Source organism: Hermetia illucens, chromosome 5 (assembly GCF_905115235.1).
Source record: "Hermetia illucens chromosome 5, iHerIll2.2.curated.20191125, whole genome shotgun sequence".
NCBI classification, from domain to species: Eukaryota; Metazoa; Arthropoda; class Insecta; order Diptera; family Stratiomyidae; genus Hermetia; species Hermetia illucens.
The window spans coordinates 64,518,253-64,539,537 of record NC_051853.1 but is presented as its reverse complement, the minus strand read 5'-3'; the positions used below and the strand labels follow the sequence as shown (position 1 = coordinate 64,539,537).

General features: G+C 41.7%; 2 non-coding genes across 2 annotated transcripts; both read left to right on the top strand.

Annotated features, from left to right (window-relative positions):
* Positions 1–13,563: 13,563 nt before the first annotated feature.
* On the top strand, positions 13,564–13,691 carry Trnal-caa. The gene is made up of 2 exons: positions 13,564–13,601; positions 13,647–13,691. It is a non-coding gene; the product is annotated as a tRNA-Leu (tRNA).
* Positions 13,692–14,255: 564 nt separating this feature from the next.
* On the top strand, positions 14,256–14,384 carry Trnal-caa. Its single transcript has 2 exons — positions 14,256–14,293; positions 14,340–14,384. It is a non-coding gene; the product is annotated as a tRNA-Leu (tRNA).
* The last annotated feature ends 6,901 nt before the right edge of the window (positions 14,385–21,285 follow it).

The window sequence follows — 21,285 nt, the reverse complement described above, 5'->3', positions numbered from 1 at the left end:
GGACAGGCTTCGAGGGTTCGTTCTACTGCCTCGTAGAAGGTATCGTTCTCCGACTCTGCAGTCTCCTCTGTAGGGGCGTAAACGTTTATGAGGCTTATATTTCTAAACTTGCCTTGCAAGCGCAGAGTGCATAGCCGTTCGTTTATGTTTTCAAAGCCGATAACAGCAGGTTTCATTTTTTGGTTGACTAAGAAACCTACTCCGAACACATGGTTTACTAGATGACCGCTATAATATATGGTGTAGTGGCTCTTCTCCAGAAAACCCACCCCTGTCCATTACATCTCTTGTAACGATGTTATATCCCTATATTGGGACAGGGTATGGGCTAGCTGCTCATCAGTTTGATCTCTGTACAGGGAGCCCCCATTCCATGAGAAAATGCGCAAATCGTTGATCCGTGGTCGTTGCCGGGTCCGTCGTTTTAAAGTCCATCCTGTCCGAGGCTCCTGTTGTGGCTTCGTAGCAAGTTGTTTTGCGTGTAAGGTTGTCAGCCCTACTCAAACCCCAACCTGGAGGACTAGTTGGTACAATTTGTCCCGTTTTTAGGCACGGGAGACTCGCCTTCATCCTTCTCCGTCTGCAGCTTTTCGTTAAGAAAGAGCTCCCAGCGGTCACCACGTGGAGGTGGAGATAGGGTTTGGTAGTAGAGCTGTTGGTGTTGGTTCAGCAGGCATTTCCCAGGTTTTATGCTCCATCGTGGGTACCACGTTTCGCCCTGGGACCTATATTACCCTTTGACCACCTACCCTACTCCAAAGAAAAACCTGGGCAAATTGAAAATCCGTTGTGTTTACAATCAGTCCGTCGTACAAACGGGACAGCCATTAATCACAGCGTATGGTGGTTCATAAATTGTTTCCTCGTATGGTATTAAAAGTGTAAGCGATTTAGGAACTCTTTTCATAGTAATTTTACGGAAGAAGATCCTTATTCAGAAATTCCAAAAATGAAAAGTAACCCCTACTGTATTCCTTTTTTCATCCCCTCTCCCTTCAAAAATCCCAGAAGAGTCAACTTTTGTTTGGGGTGGGGGCACCGCTGGATTTCCTGTCAATTTAAACAAGTCTGGTCCACATAAATTTGTTTTTCTCCCTCTTCGACACCTCATATATCAGAGACGATAGATTTGTATGAAATAAAGCGTACTTGATTTCAAAGGTCAACTCGACTTCTCAGAATGACTCATTGAACTTCCATATTGTAATAATATGCGCGAATCTACGTAACATGAATAATTCTTGATGTGATATTGTAAGATATTAGCTGATATTTTTAAATTTGACCTCTGCAAAAAACTGCCGTTAAAGACCAAGTCCGGCCATCTCACGTGACAATGAAAAAGCAGACGTTTCCGAGACCTCGTTGATTCAGCAAATTGGGTAGAATGACGGCCCCTGGCCGTGAGGAGAACATGTTCTGACCTTGCCATGCTGCATATCATATGAAGAAAATTTGTCGAGTGGCACAAATTCACGTCTTTATATCAAGAATTAAATTTAATGATAAAGTGCAGTGACCATTACGAAATATACTAGAATTTATTAGATAGTGTGGGTGTAGAGCTACCGGTTCCGGTGGGTGTTTCATCGAACACTGAATTAACGACCAGTAAGTTTTCAGCTTTTGAATTTGATCTGCTTCCTTCTCTAAGAAACAATCTTATTTCCATTCGAATGTTTTCTGCAGAAGCTGAGATAAAGAATTGATTAGTTTATGGAAGCGCTTAACATTGTCCTTTATCACTTAGTGCATATTTCATTCGACAAAAACGTCCATCTTGCATGTTTTTATATACCAGAACAGAATTTAATCGCATTTTGGTCACATTGTCAATTTCTAAAAATATCTAAAAATGCTGATTATAGTCGGATACAGAATTTAAGGTTCAATTTTTATTTCGATTTGCTGGTAATAATTGGGTAAATATACGCACAGAAGGTTTGAAGTGTTGAGGCGTGAAGACCACTACTGATTGGAGTGAAAATTCGTAATTATAAATTTTTGAAAATATATACTGCATTTTGCTATAGTGCCTCATTTGCTAGCCATGACCGCGAATTCATTAGTAGTAACTGGCCTTATTTTCACTTGGAGGTTTTCCACGATAGTATATTGCCATTAAAGCAATAGCACCGCTGAAACAATTAACTCCGGAAAATTCATTCATATATGAATATAACATTCACAAATTTAATCCAAAAATATTTACATTAAATTAAAGTCATTTGCCGCTTTTTCATGAGCATTGAAATAATAGGAAGCGAATACCACTTAGATATGCGCTGACATTATCAATTCCATCCCAGAGAGAGTATAAAAAACTGAAAGAAATCGAAACAAGGAAACGGCAAGAAAGTACTTATTCGAAGGCTAGCCACGTTCTATAATTTATAATTTTCTATATTTAAAACACTTGCCGGGTACATGGAGTCATGCCTCGCCATTCTGTATCAAACTCCACTTTTTACTCTTGTCGTTAAAAATTCTATTCAGGTAAAGTCACTTTGCCGCAAACGCCGCAACAATTACCGGGGCCTAGAGTAATCGATTCATGTCATGCATTGAAGGCTTTCATAAACAAATCGACTCTCCATTTATTTATGGGACTGCATTGTTATTGTTGCTATTGGACAATAATTTTTTGAGGACAGTTACACACTGTTCGACTCAAACGATCAATATCTATTGTAATTTACTACTGTTAAGTAGTACAGCGTGTTTCTCGTATGTGCCCGCTACCTCATATGCATTATTTTGGTTTTACGATTATTGTTATTGTGCTCCATATATGAAGACGTAGAAATTTTCAAGACTTTTGGTTATCTGATCTGGCTTTGTTTGCGATTTGCCCTCAGTTTTCATCAGTGTTATAGTTGCGTAACCTTTGAGTGCTAATGAAGTTAGCATAGAACAGCGGAATCAAGATTCACTGATTACCGTTGAGGTAAGCACTAACCTTTATCACCTCATGAACTTTGTGAATTTAAATGTCCATGTCCAAGGGAGTAGTTTTTTATTTCAATCTTCCCGCTTTAATCCTATTTAGAAGGTTATTGAGCTTTATTTATTAAACAGTAATTTAGGGAGTTCGCATGAGTTCGACTTTTCTCTAACAATAGAACAGTTAACCAAGGCGTCTCTTACGGTGATTGTCCATTTGACTATAACCGACAGAAACTTTATTATATTCCCTACTTCTAAGTGTTTCAACCTGTTATCTGGTATTAAGTATTCTCCCAGGTACCCGAACCTACTTTGCATAAATGCCAGACACTGTTCCAGAATATGCGTGGAAGTTTCAATACTGTCCTCACAATCTACAGACAGTGTCCGTGGATATCCTTAACTTCCCAAGTTAAGGGTTTGACCTGCAGTGACCAGCAAGTACTCGCACTATTAGCCGGAGGTTCTTCTCGGTGAGGCAAAAGCAACCTTTCGAGCGTTTGGGTTCGCAACCCCCATGAGTACTCAGGACTGTTCCATTTTTGGTAAGCTCGCCCAATAAATTTCCCTCAGCCGTTTCTCTTCATTTTTCAATGTCGTAGCCATGAACCCATTTCCGACAACCCGAAATGGATCTGGCTCGTATATCGGCATCGCTGCTCCTTTCCCCGACTCATTGCCTTCTAACCCAATTTGGCCTGGAACACAAAGCATCCAGGCTTTATTGAACGAGCCGAGCGTGTTCAGTTTGTTAAGGCATTCCGATACCTGTTTGGAATTGACCTAGTAGGATCTAATTTTCTTAATAGCCGCTGGAGAGGAGTCAATCACAAAAGGACCTCTAGGGATGCCATTGGGCAGGCTCTCATTGTCCCACTAATACACATGCAAGCCAGTCTTTGAAGTTTGTGTAACTCCCTGGCTGTTATACTGAGGTCGGTTCTTTCTGCCCAGATTACGGCCCCATAGGTAATCATTGGCCTTATTATTGCAGTGTATATGCAGTGCAGCATTTTCGGAGTACATCCTCATTTTTGCCCTGCTGTGGACCTGCAAGTCATCAGAGCCCTTGTTGTTTTTCGATATATGCTTTCAACATATGTTTTCCAGAGTAGTTTTTAGTCTAGCGTGATTCCCAAATATTTGACCTTTGTTACACGTTTCACCTCCATGCCGTGTAATCTGATAGTTCCTAGGTGATCAAACTTTGGCTTCTTACTGAATGGTACTATATTGGCCTTGGTTGGATTTATGCCCAACTCTGTCGTCCTGCATCCGTTATTAGTGATTCGCAGTCCGGTTTGAATTCTGTCACATAAAGTATTCCTATATTTGCTCCTATAGATTAAAATTGTATCATCAGCTTAACCCTGGATCTGTATTCCAGTATTTGTTAGTTCTCCAATGAATTCATCAACTACCATGCTCCACATCAATGGTGATAATACCCCACCTTGCGAACGACCTTGAGTAGTGTTCATGACAATCGAATTTGTATCTGTCGGCACTTCTATTTGCCTACTCCCTAACACTCTGCGTATCCACAAGCTCAGGAAGTTTCCCACTCCCTTGCGGATCAGGGCATCTTCTATCTCTGTGTGCGATGTGTCCTCGAACGTTCCTTCGGTGTTCAAAAATGCGCACAGCCCTATTTCCTCCGTTAAAATGTTTCGGTTGACATTTATTAGAACATTAGTTCTACAACAATACATTTATCTATGATCTTCTAGACCGTTTTAAGTACGAATGATATCGGGTAGATTGGTCTGAAAGATTTAGGGTGAAAAGGATCCCTTTTACCCGCTTTCGGAATAAAAACCACTCTATCTTGTCTCCATGCCATTGGAATATATCCCAAGACTATGCGGCTCCGTAGCACTCTTTGAAGTGATCTTAAGATGATTTATGGGGCCTCTCCGGAGTAGCACTGTAAACATGTCATCTACTCCGGGTGATTTCAGTGGTTTAAACACACAACTCGTATTACTTTAGCTTCTAAGCTCAATTCTTTCGCTAGTTTCCAGTTCACCTTTTCTTCCCTTCTGTCTATTGTTGGGGTGTCAGGCAAAATGCTGTTTCCTTCCACCGTGAAATAGGACCTTGGGAAATAAGCTGTGAAAAGCAAATGCATCCTCTATTCTCGGTAAATGAAGCAGATAGAGGATATTGGTTTGTCTTTGGCTATAGCTTTATATAGCCAGGATGCTTCCGTTTGTTCTATTCCTTCACACAATTTCCTGAAGCTCTTTCGCTTTGGTTTCCTGGTCGCGTTGCGCACTGTCAATCCCCTTTTGTATCTCCACCAGTCTCCGGTTTGTTTCACCCGGTTGAAGAGCTTTCGCGTCACCTTTCTCATTCTTTTCCGCTCCATCAGGGTAAGTTCCTTGATGACTTCACTGTCTTCGCCAGACAACTGGCCTCATATTCGTCAATGATGACTCTGTTGAGGCCTTACACCATTGTTTCTAGCTGTATTTCGTTCTTGATGTTACCGCTTACCTGTAGGTTAGCCATACTGTCCCTCAGGCGTCTTGTATAGGAGTCCCAGTCTGTTCTCCTGGGATTCCTTATTATTCTATTTACTTCCGAGTTGCTCTCAATGTCGAATGTGATTAATTCCTGAAAGAGGCTTGTTTTAACTGATAAAGAGCGCAAGTGGTTTCCGAAGTATCGGTTTTTGCAATAATATTATTAGTGTTATTAATAAACATTACTAACGGATAGAAAAGGCACATTTTTATTTATTTCAAATAATAAATAATTATCCCCCGGTGCTACGGGCTGGCTCTGAAGATCCGAGCCGGCTGAAGTGTGCCTCCCTGCTCCCATAACAGCAGTCACGGTCTTAGGAGTTTGTGGCATCAAAACGGCGCACCAAAGCGCTAATTGGGCTCCTCGGAGCGGCCACTGATACCTACCCTACCCATCCCCCGGTTAATGTCACTGTGTCTCCAGACTTCATGGTGGGTGTTGACATCGCAGCTGACATGAAGTGGCAGCGACACCCTCTTGCACAACTTAGCCAGTCTAATGACTCATTTCAGTGAGATCGGGATGCCTCCTTGCAGACCACGAGGCTTCCTTCGGTACACCTAGATTTCTTGAGCCAGCACTATTCCAATGTTATCCTTGGAATTTGCCCTTGAAATTACTGTAGATGCAGCTTTTGCATGGTGGAGGTTTACCCGGGCTATTTGGGTGCTAGCCATCGACTCCGTTAGTGTTTGGAATCCTTTTTCTATGTCAGAGTATTACCCTCCTCCTCGGATATGGCATTTCATTGGCTGTCCGAGTTGAGCTCTAGAAGGCCTAGATGAAGGTCATCCTTTTCTGTGGGTAACAGGTCCACTTCCGTGCTCGGTCCTACCCTTTTAGCTTGCTTGGTTTCCGGGACTTCTTCGGGGCACTCGGTAGGCTTACTACCCGATATGTACTCCGAAATATCTTTCCTTGGTTTCTCCCTGTGCACATGCGCAGGTATGCTACCAAATCTGTAATTGATGAGGCAGCTACGACGTTTAATTGCCTCCAGGGATCGGCCATATACCCCGATCGTGAGTTTGCCTTTGCCCCCCTCCTTGCTTCTAAAAACTCTCCATAACTGTGTGGAGATCCATAGTTTGAGTAATGAGGAGGCATAGAAGCTTTCCCGTCTCAATCGCTGCGGCTTTGGGAAGGTTCACCATCAGCATGTGTGCCCTTAGTATATTAATCCCCAGTACATGTCCACAGTTCCGTTCCTCTCCATCTTGGCAGTTTAGTGACTATAGCTCTAAGCTAGTCCGCCGGGTCGAAAATGTATGACTGTGAGCACGAGTTCCTTAATCCATCCCTCACACATCTTTATGACCATAAGGTCCTTAATTATTTCCTGCTCCTCACGAGTGAGTATTTGCTTAGCAAATACTTTCGGTAGTATAGCCAGTCGAATGCTCCTTACCGCGTTAGCTTAGCTAACGATGGGTCTCCTGGATGCTGCCTTCACCCCTAATCACCCCAAGAGTTCTCCTCTCTTAGGCTCGGGGTTAGGTCTTTTAGGAGCATTTCCCTCTTGCGGGCTGATTTCCGCTGCTCCGCGCTTTCTTGGCTCTGATGCTGAGGGCTTACGTATGCCCTGGATATTCTTAGTAGCCTGCTCTGATTTCAGGCGGTCTTTCAGATAGCGCAGAGATCTGTCTCCTTCTCAACGTCTAATATTGTGACCTTTAACATACTTTTGCTCGTTCCTGCTTTTCGAACGAGAACCTTTGTCGTTTGTGGCCTTCGCAATAGGCCAGTGTGTACCTTGGTTGCATTGCTTGACCTCCCAACTTCTCACTTCTAGGGCGTGGCCACCGGGCTCTCAGTGTTACGGAAATGTGCCTCCGTCTAATGGTTCAGTCTGTGTGCGGTACGGAGTAATCTCTTGTTTATTTTTATTTTTTTTTTATGTTCATTTGTGTATTGATATGATTCCCACGAGTATGGGGTTAGGAGGTCCGCCGTGCCATAGCCTCTCTCCCTCCCCATGCACGATAAGATCAGGCTTACTCACTCAGGCGACCAAGTAGAGGCTCCATTCAGTTCAGTTCAGTTCAGTTCAGTTCAGTTCAGTTACCCCCGAATGCAGACTACCCAATGCACACGGTTTGCATATTACCTTGGATTGGGAGCTGGGTTTTCGTCTCTCTGGTCTGGATCCGTAGCGTTTTGTTATTAGTAGGGTCACCTCGTACAGGGTGTGACTATTACCACCCACTAACGGTCTTGGTAAATGGGAGGCTTGGCTTCTGGGGAGCCACACATAAATCTCGAGAAAGATAGGTTGGCTCCCAGAAGGCTATATTTCGCGTTATTCTACCTTGCAGTCTACTGATACATAGTTCACCATCTAATTTATTCAGTTAAGAGCCAAAAAAGTGATTTGACATTATTAATGCCGGATAAATTTATTCAAATAATTAAAACGAGTAATAATGCAATACGCGATTGAAAACAAGTCGGAATACCGGAAGCTCGATGCTTCAGGTATAAAGGTTTTGTGTTCATCTCGTACATAGCTAAAAATTCAAAATAGTCCGCATATATTTCCAAACTGCAAACTACACACATGTACATATTAAGGTCATGAATTCATGAATTTAGCTCATCCTGATAAACAAACATATTCTATTACCGCATACTGATGCACATATATGCATAATATGTATACACGAACTTCGCGCGAAAATTGAATTGAGTACCACTGGTGCTAGACATATGTATATCGATTTGAACTAAAATAAGTACGAAAAGTTAAAAATAAGATGTTTACATGCTTCCTGCTGTTCAGATGAGCCCACTTTACATGAGATGACGTCTTAGGGTCCAATCAATTTATATAAAATACAAAATGTTTACGCTTTATAACTTTGTTAATTGTAGTTGAATTTCCTGCAAACTTCTCATTTTGTTTTGTTTTACACAAAACCTTAATAGAAAATAAAAAAAGTAAAAAAAGATCAAAACAGCTCTTATCTTGCAATTCTCATATTTTCCGTTTCACATTTAACCATTGTGATCTCATGAAATCCACTAACCCAACATCTACTATCTACCAAACCAATCCTCAGTAATGTAATGTAATAGAATTATTTTTGGTGTAGGATGTGTGTTTTCAATTGGTAACGAGTGTATAGAAATTGGTAATTATCTGATGAAAAGTACTAATTTTATGTACTATAACTTGGTTAATTTCAATACGATGACCATGAAATCTGCCAGTATCATGCTATGATGGGCGAAATTGTGTGTGTCTCCAATAAACTTGAGAAGGGTTCTCAAGTAAATTTCTTAATTATAGTAATATGCTACTATTAACTTAATTTTCCCAGATATCGGGATGGGATGTGGTTTGAGGCCTAGATTTTGTATAAGCGCAGTGAGATTTTTCCAGATATTTCAGTTAAATAGGTTCTCAGAATGAGACCTGTTTCACTTTTTGGGGCACATACTTGGGTTCTCACTCTGCACCGCTTCATCCAATGTAAGAAATAAGATCATTTTCATAAAGTACTAATTGAGCCTTTTCATTTGATACATCATGCGACCATATTCTGTGGAAAAAATTGTGCTTCCCCCTTTTGCATATATGGTTAGTCCCCCTCAAAGCTAATAAAAAATGATGCCTTTTCTGCACGTGTAGCAGCTCACAGACCACATACTCTTCTCAAATTTCGTGACAATGGCTTCAGCTGTTTCGATGAAAGTCTCCTAGGAGAAGGATAAGTCGAAATCTTCTGTCCCGACGGTGTCACAGACGACCCAAGCGACACATATTCATATTGCAATAAACCTGCCACCAATCAAGAGAGTGCGGGAAAAAGATGTGGATTTTCCGGGAAATCAGCAGGCGCCTAAGAGAAAAAAGGCCACACAAATGGTTCCGAAAAAAACGGGACTAAAAGCACCGAAGAAAGAAAGCAGGTCCCCCAAGTGCGAGCTCTGGCAATCATCATCATCATCATCAAAAGCGAAAATTCGCCCAGAGCAATTCTCCAGCAAGGGAAATTTGTCCTACGCCGAGAAACTGAAAAAGGTCAAAGCTGACCCCGAACTAAAAGATCTAGGCGGAAATGTCAGCAAGATTCGAAGGACACAGAAGAGTGACATCATGTTTGAGCTGAAAAAATCCAGCTTAGGAGAAACTGATGACTTCCGAACTCAAGTTAAGAACTCACTTCGGGAGAAAGTCACAGTGCGGGCCCCAAAACTTAAGGTCTACATACAGTACAATGATTGTGGCAGCCCTGAATTGCATTCTAACGAACACAGCGCCGTGAGAGTCAGTGCTTGATATTGGAAGTAATGCGAAGGAATAAATAACCGGCGATCGCGATACAAAGACACTGATACGAAGAGAGTTGTTACGACAAGAGTGAACTTAGTTTTACAAATGTAATCATATTAAAGCTAATAAACAAGTAAGACCCCGAGCCGTTCTAGTTTTAATATATATTGTAGTAGACACTACATGATCCCTATGAAGTGACATCTAGAGGAGAAATTTGCACTGCCTTGATGGAGAAATTCAAGATGGAGGAACTTGCTAAGAAGTCCATTGTGAGTTTGCGAAAAGAATATGGTAATACTTAAACGGCCATATTGTGATTACCAGTGAACCCAGCGCAAAAGTTATTGGTGGCCGGGAAGGTTTGAATCGGATGATTGAAGATTCGACTGGTGGAGCGACGATATGGGCATGCGGTCGATAAACTACCACCATGGGAGTTAGACAGCCGGGGTATATGTGTACAGCTGTTACGCCCCATCAAGTCTGACACTGTCCGAATTCGAGGAAATGCTTGACAGTCTCGACGTAAGGGGTCGTAGTCCAAAAGTGATTGCTGGTGACTTCAATGCTTGGGTCGATGAGTGGGCTAGCAGCGAGACAAATGCAAGGAGCCGCAGACGCAGACGCTTTGCACAGTTGGATATAATTCTGGCCAAGGAAAGTTATGTAAATACCATTCAGAAAAGGGGGTCTGCCTCAATCGTAGACCTAACTTTTATCAGCTCTGCACTGACACATGGTATGTCCTGGTGCGTCAGCAAGGACTGCACCCGTAGCGATCAACAGGCAATCTTCTTTCGGCTATGGGTGGAGTTACCGCGCAGAAGACCACTATGTCCGAAACCGAAAAAGATGAAGCTCTGGATAAGCAGACCAGAGGTGTGGCTAGACCAACCTAATAAAGTAGGCACTTCTACGGAAAGAACTGTCCATGTGACCCAATGCATCGTGTGACGCGTCCATGTCGAGGAGGTGCTCACTTCCTAGTAGAAGACCAAACTTTGATGGAATATTGAGCTTTCCAGCTTTCGATCAGCCTGTCACTGAGCCAGTGGGGCGGCTCAGAGGGCGGTAGGGAGAATCGACCAAGGGCAAAAAGAGTGCGTCTATAAGGAAGACCACAAAACCCTCAAGCTCGCCATTCAACGGAGCAAGAGGGAATGCTTTAAAGAGCGCTGTTCTAAAGCGAACGTAAACCCGTGGGGTGGCGCCTATAGAATCGTGATGGGCCGATTCAGAGGCCGTTCGTCTCCGCAGATCACGTGCCTTTCACTCCTGTTAAAAATTATCCAGGGTTTATTCCCACAGCAAGAGGAGGGCACTGACAGCTTTCAGCGACTTTTAAATGTGACGGCAATACCGTCAGTCAACAGTGACGAGCTGCTGGAAATCTGCGCTAGAATAGGAGATAACAAAGCTCTGGGTCTCGATGACATGCCGAATAGGGCTCTTAAACTTGCCCTGAAATCCAGACCGGACATGCTCGCTGAGTTGTTCGAAGCATGCATATTCAAGAGAATATTTCTAGCATCATGGGAGTGACAGAAGTTAGCACTACTAACTTCTGTTGAGAGCCAGGGAGGCCTCTCAGATCGACAGTATGGGTTCCGTAAAGCCAGATCAATCATTGAAGCCATCAAAATGGTTATTGGCTTATATGTAATCTACGGAAACGGTAGAACTGGCAGATATTGCGTGGTGGTGACCCTGGATGTGAGAAGTGCATCCAATTCGGCCAATCGGAACCTAATACGGTAATCTGTGGCGAAGATTCGTATTCCCGCTTATCTTGTAGCTTATTTATAATAGCTTTGGTATGACACTTATGACGGACCCAAGGAGCACGTTGCCTCTGCGGGTGTCCCACAGGGCTCCGTACTGGGCCCACCGCTGTGAAGGAGGTGCTCAATAACAATATCTTCTCCTTCTGGAGTAATCCAGAGTGGTGGGTTAAATGTTGGCTAGAGAGTTCTGGTTTAATATTTGCGGAGGAAAAAAATGGAAGCGGTCCTCATTACCAAGCGCCGTAAAAGAAAGTATGCCTGTATTCAAATTGGGAATCATACCATCACATCTAAGTCTGCCATCAAATGCTTGGGAGTAATGATAGACGGGAAGCTCAGCTATAAGCAACACGTGCAGTATGCTTATGATAAAGCATTCTCTGCAAGTGTGGCCCTGATAAGGATGATGCCGAACGTGGGAGGGTCACGGCATGCCTCTAGGTTGCTTATAGTAGGGGTAGTGACTTCGATCCTGCTTTATGCAGCTCCAGTTTGGGAAAAGGCATTGCTTGTCACATCTAATGACTGTTCTTAGCATTCAAGACTGTCTCAGATGATGCAGAATTCGTCATCACTGGAATGATGCTCATTGACATCTTGGCAGATGAGATGACGAATATATACAATGCGAAGTCTATCTTTTCTTTATCGCAGACGAGGAAAGCTGAAAGGGAGAGATTTCTAAATAGATGGCTAGAGCGTTGGGAACGCTCGGAAAAGGGTCGGTAGACACACAGAATCAGAAAATCTGCGGCGAAGAATGCTAGCATGTCGGGAAGACAGAGATGCGATCGATTCCATGGTCGCATCTATCCAGAGCAAACTGCGAAAGGCAGTGGAGACTAGAAAAGTGCGGTTACATACGCTGCATAGAGACGAAAGGTGGCAAAGCTAAAGTGAGCTGACTCAAAGAATGTTTAGTTGAATTTCCTAATAAATGTTAATTTAAAACTTTTCGTCGAAAATTTTTGAATCGCCATAATTCATTGTAAAAAATTCTTAGCACTTAATTTTTTATTATATTTATCTTTTTTCTCCTTTTCGTTTAAAATTACTATCTGGCCAGCAAAGGTGAATACTTTATTAATTCAACCAAAAAAGTGAGAAGTCGAAACATTTTGCAGGCACTATTTGTCCCACGTTGGGCGCCGTTTTTAATAATTGAGTAAAAGGTAAGGGTTCGAAAGCTCTATCTAGTGCAGGTCTTCAGATCATGTCGTATACTTAAAAACCGTAGAAAATTTAACTTGAAACGTTAACCTTTGCAGTTGCATAGGAAAGAAGTTAAATTCATAAGTGAAAAATCGAGGGAAGTAAAATTAACATAGCCTCAGACAAGGTAAATTAGTCGCAATAGTACGTTATATTCATCAATAACTTTCATTCTAATCTGAATGTTGTTCAATAATAAAATCCGGATAGGATTTGATGAAAGAAAAGTTAAATCCACATCTGCACGGAAAAGTAAGCAAATTGCTTCCACCATTTTCGTTCATTATTCACTTTGTTAAAGTGTTTTTATTGTCGTGAGTCAAACTGATCCCGTGTAGACACTAGCTGCTAACGAACATGTTTTCTCCCTTGACAAAAGTCACGTTTCAGTAGTGAATATTAATTATCCGTTTAATCAACAAATAAACGATTGTCATTACCGTTTAAGATAAATATTTTTCTTACAAATCTCCTACACAAATGCATATTTTCGGATATTCCGCATTTTTATTCTCTACATTCGTTTAGTGATTTGTCTCTCATTTATTTTCCCCGCTCTCGCCCAAGTGATCTCGGCGCCGTTGATTCATTTATTTAAAAAAAAATATGTTTCCCACATTCCATTAACGTAAGCGCCACTATTTCGCTAACCAAAATAAAATCTTTTCCTATCACTTAATATTAATTTTATTTTTATCAACCGAAGTCCAATTAGCATTGGAATTTGGCTCTAGTCACACATGCACTAAGTATCTAACTATGCACAAGCAAAAAATCAGCGTCTATAGACCGATCGCGCTCCAAACATATGTCAGGATGGCCGAGCGGTCTAAGGCGCCAGACTCAAGAGTGATGTCTTACTCGGGCCTGGAGTTCGAGTCTCAAGCTGAGCGTTCTGGTCCTCTCTGAGGGCGTGGGTTCGAATCCCACTTCTGACAACAACTTTTTATTCAATTACGAGGAAGCATCCCTTATAGGAGCACTCAGTAGATATCTCGATTTCTGTTGCGCCGAAGAAATATTTTTTATCAAATCTGAAACATTAGATTCACGATGAATATTTGATTAAATCTTATCAATCATGTTTTCAAATTCAGATAAATGTAAAATAATTAAAAAATAGATAAAAGAAACTCTGAGTGACGCTTTTTAGTTAATACTTATCTCATTGCCTTTTACCAAAGTGCGATAACTTCAAAAAAGATAGTCAAAGAAGAAAGTGTAAATAAATTAATTTTCTACTTAATATAAGGGCAGATGACTAAAGAGCTAATTTTACGAAAGTGAGAGAATACAACTGGTTTCTAGTCATTTCAAACATTTCCGGGCCTTCATTGAATAAAAACTCAGCCGAAGCCTTTTGCAAGCATAACAGGTCTTTGAAGTAACAATAACTCCTTCAGTATAACTTTTTTACTACATTTATCCCTACGTTAACTTTATCACAACATTATATTACCACTGACGCGGTACTCAAATATCACTCCGAATTCACAAACAGTGTCAGGATGGCCGAGCGGTCTAAGGCGCCAGACTCAAGAGTCGAATCTTACTCGAGCCACGAGTTCGAGTCCCAAAGTTGAGCGTTCTGGTCCTCTCTGAGGGCGTGGGTTCGAATCCCACTTCTGACAATATATTTTATAGAAAACTGATGAAGATTCGCGTAAGAGGGGATGCCGCGCAAATCTATTTTTCGATTTAATCAAGATATTTATCTTTGCAAGACAAAGTCGCAAGTGTGACATCAATTCAAACCAAGATGCTGAATTGACGTGATTTCAATGAATAATCATTGATACGGCCGCAAAGATACTTGGCCCCAGCCGCAGAAAAAGTCGGAACGACTGGTGTGACGATGAATGTAAGCTAACAATGGAACGGAAGAATGTCGCATACCGAGTAATGTTACATTCTTAAAGAACACGGGTACGCGCAGAGACTTATCACGAACTCCGTCGAGCGGAGAAGCGATTCACAGACGCAAAAAAGAAGCCTGGGAGAACCAACAAATCTGTGAACTAGAAAAGTACAGGGAGCAATCGCACCAGGCGTGGAAGTTTTACCAACAAGTCAGCAGGATGAAGCCTTATACACCTGCCGAGACAAAGAGGGAAATCTGATTTCCAACAGAATGGGCATATTAGAGCGATGGGTTGAGTACTTTGATGAGCTACTGAACAACCAGAATATCGGCGAGTTGGAGGTCCCGCCAACTGAAGACGACGGACAAATACTGCCACCACCAAGTTTAGGAGAAACAGTCCGTGCAATTCATCGACTAAAAAATCATAAGTCGTCAGGAGCCGATGGAATTACAGCCGAATTGGTTAAATATGAAGGTGACCAGCTACACTAAGTGGTTCATCAACTTGTGCTCAAGGTGTGGGACAGCGAATCAATGCCTGACGATTGGCAACGAGGCATTATCTGTCTCACATATAAAAAGGGAGATATCCCACAGTGCAGCAATTATAGAGATATCACGTTGCTGAGTACCATTTATAAGATATTCTCCTCTATCTTGCTAGGCCGGATAGCCCCATACGCTCAGAACGTCATTGGCCCATACCAAAGAGGCTTCACTTCAGTCAACCAGGCAAATCAGCAACAGATCAGATTTTCTCTGTGCGGCAAGTGATGGAAAAACTGTTGGAATATGGACAACAGTTGCACCATCTGTTCATCGACTTTAAAGCCGCCTATGATAGCATAGCCAGTGTAAAATTGTACACGGCCATGAGAGAATTCGGTATCTCGACGAAATTGATAAGACTGACTAGGCTGACCCTGATCAATGTGCGAGGCCAGATAAAAGTAGCAGGACCACTTTCAAGACCATTCGACATCAACAACGGTCTACGACAAGGAGATGCCCTATCATGCGCCCTCTTTAACCTGGCCCTCGAGAAAGTGGTCCGTGATGCTGAGGTAAATGCAAGAGGTACGATCCTCTTTAAGTCCTCCCAACTACTGGCCTATGCCGACGATATCGACATCATTTGAAGAACCACCCGAGACGTACAAACTACCTTCATCCAGATCGAGCAGGCGGCCATTGGGGCGAGATCTTGGGCTGCACATCAATGAAGGCAAATCAAAATATATGGTGGCAGTGTCAGCACCGAAAACCAACCAACCAACAACATCAAACCGCACTGGTCAAACAGGAAAAACAAGGATAGGAGAACACAGCTTTGAGACCGTTGACAATTTCTCCTATCCAGGGTCGAAAATCACAACCGATCACAGCTACGATGATGAAATCCGCGCACGGTTGTTGTCAGCCAACAGAGCCTATTTCAGCTTACAAAAACTGTTTCGCTCGAAACGTCTCACCATAGGGTCAGAGCTCTTACTGTCCAAGACAATGATCTTGTCAGTCCTCATGTATTCCTCGTAGACTTGGGTTCTTAGCAAAAAGAATTGGGAACTTTTGGCCGCGTTCGAAGGAATTTTTGACCCCTACATGAGGATGGATGATTCCGTAGCTTACACAATAACTCCTTATTAAGGCAGGCCTAGACCGGATACCGGTTGTTGCGCCGTTGGTGATGATGATGATGATGAATTTTCTTCTAAAAAGTCGCAAAAAAATCCTCGTTATAGTCGGCCGATATCTGGATGGAGATGAGTTGCGACCCACCACCGACTGAACGGAAGGGAACGCTCAGAATAAACAATGCCAAGCTAAAATGAAAAATCGGAGAGCTGACGAAGTCAGTTAAAGATTTTAAAACTAAAAATTGAGCTTTTTTGTTAAAAGGATCACCAGACCGAATCGTTCCTGAGTTGCAAGGAAGAACGTGCGAGCATTTCCGGATGTTTCCGTGACTATGGAGGAGTCGAGCAGAACTCGAAGAGGCAAAGATGTCCAGTAGAAACTCTATTGATGTTCTCTAAACATACTCGTAGGGTGGTGGCAGGGAAGCGGCTTATGTGACTGAGCCCGTTTCGGTTTGAAAAACGTTGGGAATATTTTACTGAGAAGTTTTAAATTTTTTGGTTTTAATTTTTCTATCAGTCGTGTTTAAAACGAATTTTAGTGAATCATATGAAAATGATGAGGTGCGCGATAAATGGTTGTGGTAGTTATCAAGGCAAAAGAGGAAGCACCTTGTGATTCTTTCGTTTTCCGAAGAATGAGACAATTTGCGAGAATTGGAGAAAACTTTGTGAAAAGTGTGGGAAGATCGATTTCAAAAACGCTCGTATGTGTTCAAAACTTGTTGGACAAGACGATTATAAGCCCCAAGACATAATTCTGGACACGGTAGAAAACAAAATGCGGTTAAAGGATAACGCTGTCCCGAGTCAGTATTTACGCAGTAGGGTAATGAGTCATGCCTCCTTCTTGGACAAAACGGTCTAACCTTTTTCCCTTTTTAAGGTTTTGCGTAAAACAAAACCTTATTAAAATCGGTTTACCGTCTGTCTGTCTGTCCGTCACACGCATTTTTCACGCGCTTCTTGGAGTCTGTTGCAGCGATTGACACCAAATTTCTTGGAAAGGTGGGAACTGTGAACGTCCACGCATACAATGGGTTGCATCCTTTTACGTCGAATTTAAATGGTGCGGGGGAACATGGAAAAGGGGGGTGTAATTTTTTTTCACTAAATGTAGTCATGTGGGGTATCAAATGAAAAGTTTCAATTAGTACTTTCTGAAGCTTAGTTTTGACATTTGTTGGAAAGGAGGGGAGCGGGGGAGTCGAAATTAATCATTTCTTTAACGGACCCACTCTCAGAAACTACCCAACTGAAAAATCTGAAGAAAATCAGGAGGCTGCCACCATATGGTACCTGGGCTCCGAAATACCTTCTATACCGATTTCTGTTCAAATAAAGTTAATAATATTACTATAATTATTAGTAATTGGCTGCGAAACCCCCCTTAAGTTCATCTTAGCACCACGAAATTTTGCAGTGATGTAGGCTATAATATAGAACATGATCCTACCTTCCACCTTGGTGGAAATGGCACTATTACTAACAAAGTTATAGCAAGTCAAATTTGTCGCTTCTTTGCAAATCAAGACTATAAATGTCAATATCACTCGATAGTTGGTACTCTCATATAATATATGCATATATTACATGCTACGTACTAATGGGACAAATGCACACTCAAATGTCTTTATATAAGAAATATACAAAACCTTTCGTACCTGGAGCGTCCAGTTTCTCGATTTGTTTCACATTGCAACGGCCGCGTTTTCTTACCAATCAGATCGTGTTTTACTCTCCGCAATAACCTGATTGAAGAACTCACTGAGCCACACTGTTGGGTTGCAACCCTTCACTTTCGTCAGATCCTGTTGCTTTTTCCGATTTTATTCGTTTGATTGCTTCCTCAATTTCAGTAACATTGACAGTGAAGCCCATAGTGTTTTACGTAGGCACCTGTCGTGAGACTTAATCCTACGGTCCTCTTCAGACACGGATTGATTTTGTGACCACAATCAGAGCCCCGCTGAGACAAGTCACAACGGTACCAGTCTATACCCCGTGCAGACTCGGGTCTGATCGCCCTAATTAGGTCTTTGGAGCATTCGCCTAATGAATCACGGCCGGCAAGCCAAAGTAATTACAGCGTATCCCGGTGCCACCACATGGAGGTTCTCCTCGACCACTTGGTTTTGGTTTGGCCGATAGGGTTGCCGCCCCATCTTCCTCGCCGCCACCTCTGAGCACCAGTAACACTGACAGGTGGAATTGCTCCAAATGTTGGCAGTGCTTTTGGAAGTGAAAAATGAATAAATTTTTCTGCTGAAATTTGCTCGAAATATTCCCGCGATCCTTCCGTTGTTGTTCGTCGGTGGGTAAAGTCCCGCTCTTGTTTCGTTGGGTGCTTGGTCATGAACGAGGGGTCTGCGCGTAAAAAGTGGCACAGCAAGTTGCTGTGCACTTAATACAGTCCACCATTAAGTTGGTGGTGGGCTTAGTATTCCTCAAATAAATAAGTAAATGAATTCAAATTTAATTTCCGATAATTGAATTAAAAACAAGAAGAGATTGCAAGTTGTCAAAGCGAAGTAGAAAGTATTTTACCTGTTCAAACGACTCGAAAAGATGTCGAAGTTCAAACAGATTAAGTTAACATTAGAGTAGAAGTACGTATGTTTCGCTAATCTGAATAAAATGTCTAAAACAGGGTTGATCGCGCTTGTAGCAAAGAACTGGAAATATTGGAGCTACAACGGGAAAACAGGTAACTCAAAGTTTGAGATAATAAATACTTAGGCATCTCCAAATAGCAGAAAGTACTATTTCTTCATTCAAGGGGATTTTTACGAAAGGGCAAATTCGGAAAATGGGGAATCCGAATGCGTTGGACTAGTGAGGATATTTGTTCTGCCATTTCTTTTTACTCTACTGGACCACGAGCATAGAGGTTTCCATACAAAAGAAAAGTAGCACTGCCAGCAGTGCGGACACTAAAGAAATGGGCTCCAAAGGTAAAACTAAATCCTGAAATCGTAGATTCTGTGCTGCAACTACTATCGAAATCAAAGTACGACATTAAGGAGTGACCGTATGTTTTATCTTTTGACGAGATGGAGATCAGGAATACTTTTGAGTGTGATAAGACTAATGACTGGCCCCTAAATTATTATTTCCGCAAGCAGCCACTAAAAAAAGAAAAATTATTAAGACTCTTTATTGAACATAAACGTGTTTGATTGATTTTATTATCTATGAATTGTGAGTGAGATTTACTAACAATAAATTTTAGTTATGACTTTATTTTTGGTCGTAGCATTAACAAATCTGTGATAATCTTGACAACTTGGAATTTCGAAATGGAATATCATAGATAGAGATGTTACAAATCTTAATTCATAACTTTGTTTTAGTCATAATAGTTCCAGAGATACAAGATGTTCATTAAATTTCACTACCTACTATATCGGTCCAAGTGACGTCAGCAATTTGACGTTTCGTATTGATATTACCTTGTCTAGTCTGTCTACACTGGTGTCAACCAGTGAAACATATTAGTAGCAAAAGCCAAACAAGTCGGGAAACCGGAAGCTTCATGCTTCAGGTATAAGAGGTTTTCTGTTTCCCTATGTGAGGAGCATAACGTAGTTCTCCATTGACTGATAACATTGACCCGAGATATTTAAATCGCTCAGTTCTGGGCAGGTTGCTGCAATTTCCAGAACTGAGCGATTTAAATATCTCGAGGGGCAGGTTACTGCCATTGCCAGAACTCAGCGATTTAAATATCTCGAGCCAATGCTATGAGCCAATAGAGAACTGCATAATGAAATTGCTCCACGCATTAACGCAACCTGTATGAGGTGGTATTCCACAATTGGTGTTCTTGGAGATCGACGTATCAGCGCACGTCTCAAATCTAAAATTTAATGCAATGTTATAGTTCTGAGTGTTGGCCGACTATAAAAGACAATGAACGGCGTCTTGCGGTAATGGGGGCGAAGATGTTGCATTGCACTGGTGGCGTGACAAAGTTTCATCACGTCTGAAATGAGAATATCCGCGATCGATATGGGTTTGCACCGATCTTAGAAAAACTGCGAGAGAGGCTTTTCGATGGTGTGGTCACGTAATTCACGCTAACGAGAATTCACTTACCAATACTGGTCTGAACATCGAAGTCAATGGTAAGCAACCAATGGTGGCTTGCTACTCTGGATGGATTACATCCTAATCAGGCATTTGATAAAATAAAATGACGAAACCGATAACGACGAGCCGACCCCGCTCGTGAACGGGACAAAGGCTGAAGAAAAAGAAAAGGATGTGAGGAGCGACGAGTGCACGGCAGCTCCGTGTCACATAGCTAAAAATTCCGTTCCCTCTATTTTTAAGAAAGCGATTTAAATAAATCATTTGATGGAAACCCCTGAATTGATAATAGTCAACCTCATACGCTTCACACTCTGAGTTTAATATTATTAGCAAATGCCAAGAATGTAACCTACATCAAATATAAAAAAAGGCTGGGGAGAATTAGATTCTTCTTGAATAGAATTTTAATATTTCACTCGAATATCAATTATTTTCGTTAATTATGACGTCAGCATCTAATTTGTATGGCTTAGGATGCTGTTATTTCGCACGAAATTGATTAAGTTTGAACTACTATAACTTTGACACTAATAGTTGGATTGTCATGAAACTTGGCATGTGTACGCTCGAGGCTGTCTGGCTGGCTGGCTCTATGCCGGTGTAAAATTTAGTATACCTAGGATGACCTTAAGGGGAGTTTTTTAGTCAATTTCTAAAAGTTGATAATATACTATTAGTAAATTTGTGCAGATACCGGAAAGTGATATCTCTCGAAGATTAGATTTCACATAAGTGTTTTACACAAAACCTTAAAAAGGGCTGCAGATAAGTAGATTCTTCATAAATGCGACTTTAATATTTCACGCGAATGTCAATTATTCCCGTTAATAATGGCGTCAGCATCTTATTTGCATGGCTTTGGAAGCAGTAAATTTGCGCGAAACTGCTATAACTTTTTCATGAAATTTAGCACGTATATACGAAATATTGTCCTCT